Genomic DNA, 6,000 nt, shown 5'->3' with positions numbered 1-6,000 from the left:
TCTGCCTAACCCCCCCGCTTTTGGCGGTGTTTTATTTAAAAAAAAAAAAAAAAACCCTCAACCATCAACCCTCAACCCTGAACCCCGAACCCCAAACCCCAAACCCCAAACCCTAACCCCTAGACCCTAGACCCTAACCCCTAGACCCTAGACCCTAAAAAACCCTAGACCCTAGACCCTAAACCCTAAACCCTAAAAAAAACCCTAAACCCTAAACCTAAACCCAACCCGAACCCCTAACCCGAACCCCTAACCCTAACCCCCAGACCCCAGACCCGAAACCTGAAACCCGAAACCCCAACCCCAAACCCCAAACCCCAACCCCAAAACCCTAAACCCTAAACCCTAAACCAGTTGGAAAAATGCTCTCTACCCCAAAAACCCAAAAAAACCCCTAAAAATCGCCCAAACTTGCTCTCACCGCCGCCATGCCGCCGCCGCCGGTTCCGGGCCGGTTCACCACACCACCCGACGCGCCATCCCCCAACGAACATAATATCCAAAAATCATCGTCATCAGAGCACATTTTCCCCACCAAATCGCCGACACAAATCCCGCAAATTCCGGCCATAAACGCGTCGACTTCATCTACCATTCCGATTGGCGCCGTTTATGTACCCTTAGATTCGCCCCTTCCAAGCGAACCTTGTGTCCAAAAATTAGGTAAATCGGTGTCCATTTGCCCCGCCGATTTAAGCTCCGAACATCCGCCTGCACTGTTCATCACGCCTCCAGCCACGTTTCTGTCCATGCCGGCCGATTCCGGTCACCTCTGTTCAATTGGGACCCCGATCTGGAATCCCCATGAACAGTCAATTCCAACTCTACAAGGCCCGTCATCATCGGTGTTCAATTCAGACGGGAATTTCAGATCTACACCTCGCACCACTGAAACCCTAACGCCGACGGGGTTTTTCTTCAATTCCGGCGTCGTCGCCACTCCGTTGGTGAATTCCTTTCAACCGTGTACTCCACTTTCGATGGGTAATCCAATTTTATCTTCAATTTCAGGTAATTCATCTCCGATCAAAAACGCCCAAATTGGCGATTTTCAATCGATTTCATCCAATTCTAGTGTCTAATCGGCCCCTCCGACGTCTGGTTCTCGTGCTTTGGATACCGGTTCTGTACTCCCCATGACGTCGCCGGCGATCGCTGCAACTCCGGCCGGTAACTCGCGGGTCAACTCGGGCGAGTCAAACCGTCGTGTTGACCGAGTTGACTCGGCAGTCAATGGTTCTGCATCTGCGGTCAAACCCGTCCTTGTGCCGAGGTTCGGGCTACTGTTTCTTTTCGTGACGCTCTTGCACCTCCGTCTCCTCGTACCGTGCAGAAAAGTTTCGAGGATGTGCGTAATTCGATGGAGGAGCTGCCTGAGCCGTCTATTCTGGATGGCAAGCCGGGTATATGATTCCCGGTTGAGGTAATTTCTTCACTGATCGAACCTTTTAAATATGCTCTAGTCGGTAAAATTTCGGGGAACAGGTCCTTAGTCCCTAATTCTTCGATTTTTGTGGCTTTCGAAACAATGGGACTAGTGCGATCGTTTGACTTGAAATTCTTACCCAGAGGTTTTTTGGTCATTTCTCTCTCATGTGAAGAAGATTACGTGCGCGTTTGGTCGAGGGGGAACATTTTTGTGGGACCACTTGGGATCCGTTTTTCTAAGTGGACTCCCGAATTTAATCTGCATGAGGAATCCCCCATTGCGCCAGTCTGGATCCGTTTTCCGGGCTTACCCTTGCATTTGTTCAACAAGCGTACTCTTTTTGCTCTTGCGAGTCTTGTGGGTAAGCCTGTTAAGATGGACGACCACACCGCTGATGTCTCTCGAGGCGCTTTCGCCCGAGTATGTGTGGAAATTGATGTTTTACAGCCTCCCATTCAGCAGGTATGGGTTGGTTGGGGTGATCACACACAGGTTATTGATGTCATTTATGAGAAGATCCCAGCATATTGCATTGACTGCAAGATGCTGGGACATTCAATTACCGTGTGTTATTCTCACGGGAAGAATCCTAGGCCGTCGAGGCCTAAGCCCGTTTTTCAAAAATCTCAAGATCCAGTTCCTCCCAAAGCACAAACACCCCAGGAGGGTGCTGTTCCTGTCTTTAATCCTGGACCACAGCCTCAGCTTCATTTAAATGGCGATGGCCCTAGACGTAGACGGAGGAGGCGGCCTGTGCACAGGGGTCCTCCTGCTGGAGCCCCCCCTACAGTTCCTGATGTTCCGCATCAAGTTACTTCCTCAAATGCCTTTGAGGTTTTGTCACCCTGGCATGATGAGGCTCAGCGTTGCGACGCTACTGAGTTGGTTGGTCTCAATCCTGATCTTGGATCCCACTTGGAGGTTGTGGGTGATGGTTTACTTGGAGATGCTCCTTTGGATCAGGCTCCTGTTGTTGATGTTGACCCGATTAGTTTGGGTCTGCCCATTGTTGACGCCTTACCTTCGGGTACGGCTTGTGTCTCTGTTCAGTCTTTGGTTCATCAGTTTGAGGAGGGGGGGTATTGGCACTTCTGTTCAGTGCATGGAGAATAACAGCTGCCATTCGATTCCTTGCATTCCTTCTTCTCCGGATGTTTCCTCTCATCTTGAGGAACTTGTTGCTCAACAGGGGTCTCCTGTTTGTGAGCGGATTGTCGAGCATATGTCTGCTGATGACCTCGACACGGGGTTTGATCGACATTCTGATTCTGGTGCTCAGGATTCTGATATGTCGAACGTGAATAAAAGGAAAAAAGAAGCGTTGGGAGATTCGTTTAAGCGGCGGCCGGGTGCTTCTGCTCATCGATCTCCATGAATTCCCTCATTTGGAATGTTTGGGGACTTCGGAGTTCGGAGTCCCAACAGCGGCTTCATGCTTATGTGAAGGCGCATCAGATTAAGATTTTGGCCATTTTGGAGCCGATGATCATGTTGGACCAGAGATTCATGACTCGCCGTTTTGGTTTTTCTAGAGTCATTTCGAATCTTTTTGGTAATATTTGGGTTTTTTCATCTGCGGATTTGAAGACTGAGTGTGTTTTTGATCATGCTCAGTTCCTGCACATCAAGGTGTCCGCCTCTTTTTTACCGACTGAGGTGTTTTGTTCATTTGTTTATGCCAGCTGCGGCTACGTTGAGCGCAGAGATCTTTGGTCTTCCCTTCTTCAGGTCAAGCCTGCTCTGGGTCCTTGGCTTGTTGGGGGTGATTTTAATGTCGTCAGAGATGCTTCTGAGTGTTTGGGCACCCGTGGTGGTAGGCTTCTACCCATGGAGGAGTTCAATACTTTCATTTTGGATTCTGGTCTGGTTGATGCCGGTTTTGAGGGCTCTTCGTTCACCTGGACGAATAAGACCATTTGGAAGCGGTTGGACAGGGTTATGGTCTCCGTTGATTGGGGTGATCATTTCAGCTCCATTCGTGTTGAACATCTTCCCCGTACTTTCTCTGACCACTGTCCGCTTTTGGTCACCGCTCCGGTTTTTGCCCGTGGGCCGAGCTCGTTTCGCTTCCAGCGTATGTGGCTTCGGCATCATGGTTTTTTGCAGACTGTTCGGCTCAATTGGTTTCTGCCTTGTAGTTTGAGTGGTATGCCTCGCCTTTTTGCTAAGATTAAGCGCCTCAAACATCACCTCAAGTGGTGGAATCAGGATGTTTTTGGGAACCTTTTCGATAAAATCATTGAGGCTGAGAGGGCTGTTCGGTCCGCTGAGGTTGTCTGTGAGGCTGATCCTTCTGAGTTGAATTGGACTTCTCTGTCTGATCGCAATGAGGATCTGGCCTGTGTCACCGCCATGGAGGCGGATTTTTGGAGACAGAAAGCTGCTTGCCACTGGTTAGAGGATGGTGAGAGGAACACCAAACTCTTTCACAACATGGTGAAGAAGAAAAGGGTGGCGAATAAGATTTTCCGCATCTGGGATAATGGGGTATGCCTGACGTCTTCTGAGTTGATTCAGCAGTCGGGAGCCTCGTTTTTCCAGCATTTGCTTACTGGTGACCCCTCTGTGCTTGCGTGTCCTGATTTTTCGGGCTTCCCCTCCGTTATCTCTGCTGTGGAGAATGAGGGTATTGTTGCGACCCCTTCTTTGGAGGAGGTTCGTGCGACCGTCTTCTCCATACATCCTGATAGTGTGGCTGGGCCTGATGGCTTCTCCTCGGCGTTCTTTCAGCATTGTTGGGAGATTGTTCATCAGGATGTTTTTGATGCTGTCCTGGATTTTTTCAGGGGTTCTCCCCTCCCCCAGGGTTTTACCGCCACCACAATCACTCTGATCCCCAAAGTCTCGGGTGCTCATGCTTGGTCGGACTTCCGTCCGATTAGTCTGTGCAATGTCACAAATAAGATCATCTCTAAGCTGTTGTACTCTCGGCTGAGGGTTGTGGTGGAGAGACTTATTTCACCGAATTAGAGTGGCTTCGTTCCGGGTCGGATGATCTCCGATAATATTCTCCTAGCCCAGGAGCTCACTCACAGTCTCACTCTCCCCACTCGTGGCGGTAATGTTATCCTGAAGTTGGATATGGCCAAGGCCTATGACAGGGTCCAGTGGCCTTTCCTCTTCGAGGTTTTGAGACACTTTGGTTTCTCGGAGCGGTTTGTGGAGATGGTCTCGGCTTGCATATCTCATTGTCATTTCTCCGTGAACATCAATGGCTCTCTCTCGGGGTTCTTTGGTTCCACTAGAGGCCTCAGACAGGGCGATCCCTTGTCCCCCATGCTTTTCATTTTGGGGGCGGAGTACCTATCGCGCGGCCTTGACCGCCTCTACCTGCAGCATCCTGAGCTCAGGTACCGCTCTGGTTGTGATATCCTGATTTCCCATCTGGCTTATGCTGATGATGTCATTATTTTCGCCAATGGTGGGTCTCGTAGTATGCGGCGCCTTATGGGTTTACTGCATCATTATGAAAATTGTTCGGGCCAGCTGGTGAACGCTGTCAAAAGTTCTGTTATCTTGCCTCCGAGGTGCTCTGAGCGACTTCGCTCTCGGATTTTGCGCATCACCAGGTTTGCGGAGGGTCATTTGCCCCTCAAGTACCTCGGAGTCCCCTTGTTTAGGGGTAACCGAGTATGTTCCCTTTTTGAGCACCTCCTACAATCTGTTCGTAGGAAGTTAGAGGGTTGGGAGATCCGGACGCTCTCTCCGGGTAGCCGCATAACCCTTATCCGCAGTGTGCTCCTCTCCATGCCGATTTATCTTTTTCAGGTGGTACAGCCACCGCTTGCTGTCATGGAGAAGCTTGAGCTGGTTTTCAACGCTTTTCTCTGGGGGTCGCGGACACTGGAGAAGAAATGGCACTGGGCCAAGTGGTCTCGAGCCTGTCTCCCAGTGATGGAGGGTGGTCTTGGCTTCCGCAGATTGAAAGATCTGGTGGATAGCTTTTCTATTAAGTTGTGGTTCCGGTTTCGGTAGGGCTCCTCTCTCTGGGCGAGATTCCTTTTACGGAAGTATTGCCAGATGGATGCTCCTGCCTCTGTTCTCCCTCGTGGTTTAATATCCCCCACCTGGCGGCGTCTCCTACGGATCAGACCTCGCGCCGAGCCCGGCATTCGCTGGCGCGTTGGCCTTGGAGACGTGTCCTTTTGGGATGACATATGGTTTTGGGATATTGCTCTGTCCAGCCAGTGTGAGGTCCGTGGGGGCCGTGATGTTCGGGTTTTTCACTTTTTGTCTGAGGGGGCATGGGATTTCGATCTTCTTTGCGCTGTGGTGGCCCCTTCTGTTGCTGAGGCGATTACTCTGACCCCGATTGCCTTTGGCGAGCCTGATTTGGCGCTTTGGATTCACAGTTCTGACGGTGCTTTTTCGAATAGGTCTGCTTGGGAGCTTGACTCCTTGTTGGGGCCGTTGGTTGAGGCCCACGATGTCTTTTTTTCTTTGGAGATTTTGGCATCAGTGGCTCCCGTTGGATGATATGCTCCAGCGTCGTGGCTTTGAGTTGGCTTCTCGATGCCAGTGTTGTGATATGTCGGAGACATTTACACATGTCTTCATTGATGGCCCGATAG

This window comes from Primulina tabacum, chromosome 14, assembly GCF_025594145.1.
Source record: "Primulina tabacum isolate GXHZ01 chromosome 14, ASM2559414v2, whole genome shotgun sequence".
Classification (NCBI taxonomy): Eukaryota; Viridiplantae; Streptophyta; class Magnoliopsida; order Lamiales; family Gesneriaceae; genus Primulina; species Primulina tabacum.
This window is presented reverse-complemented; position numbering follows the sequence as displayed.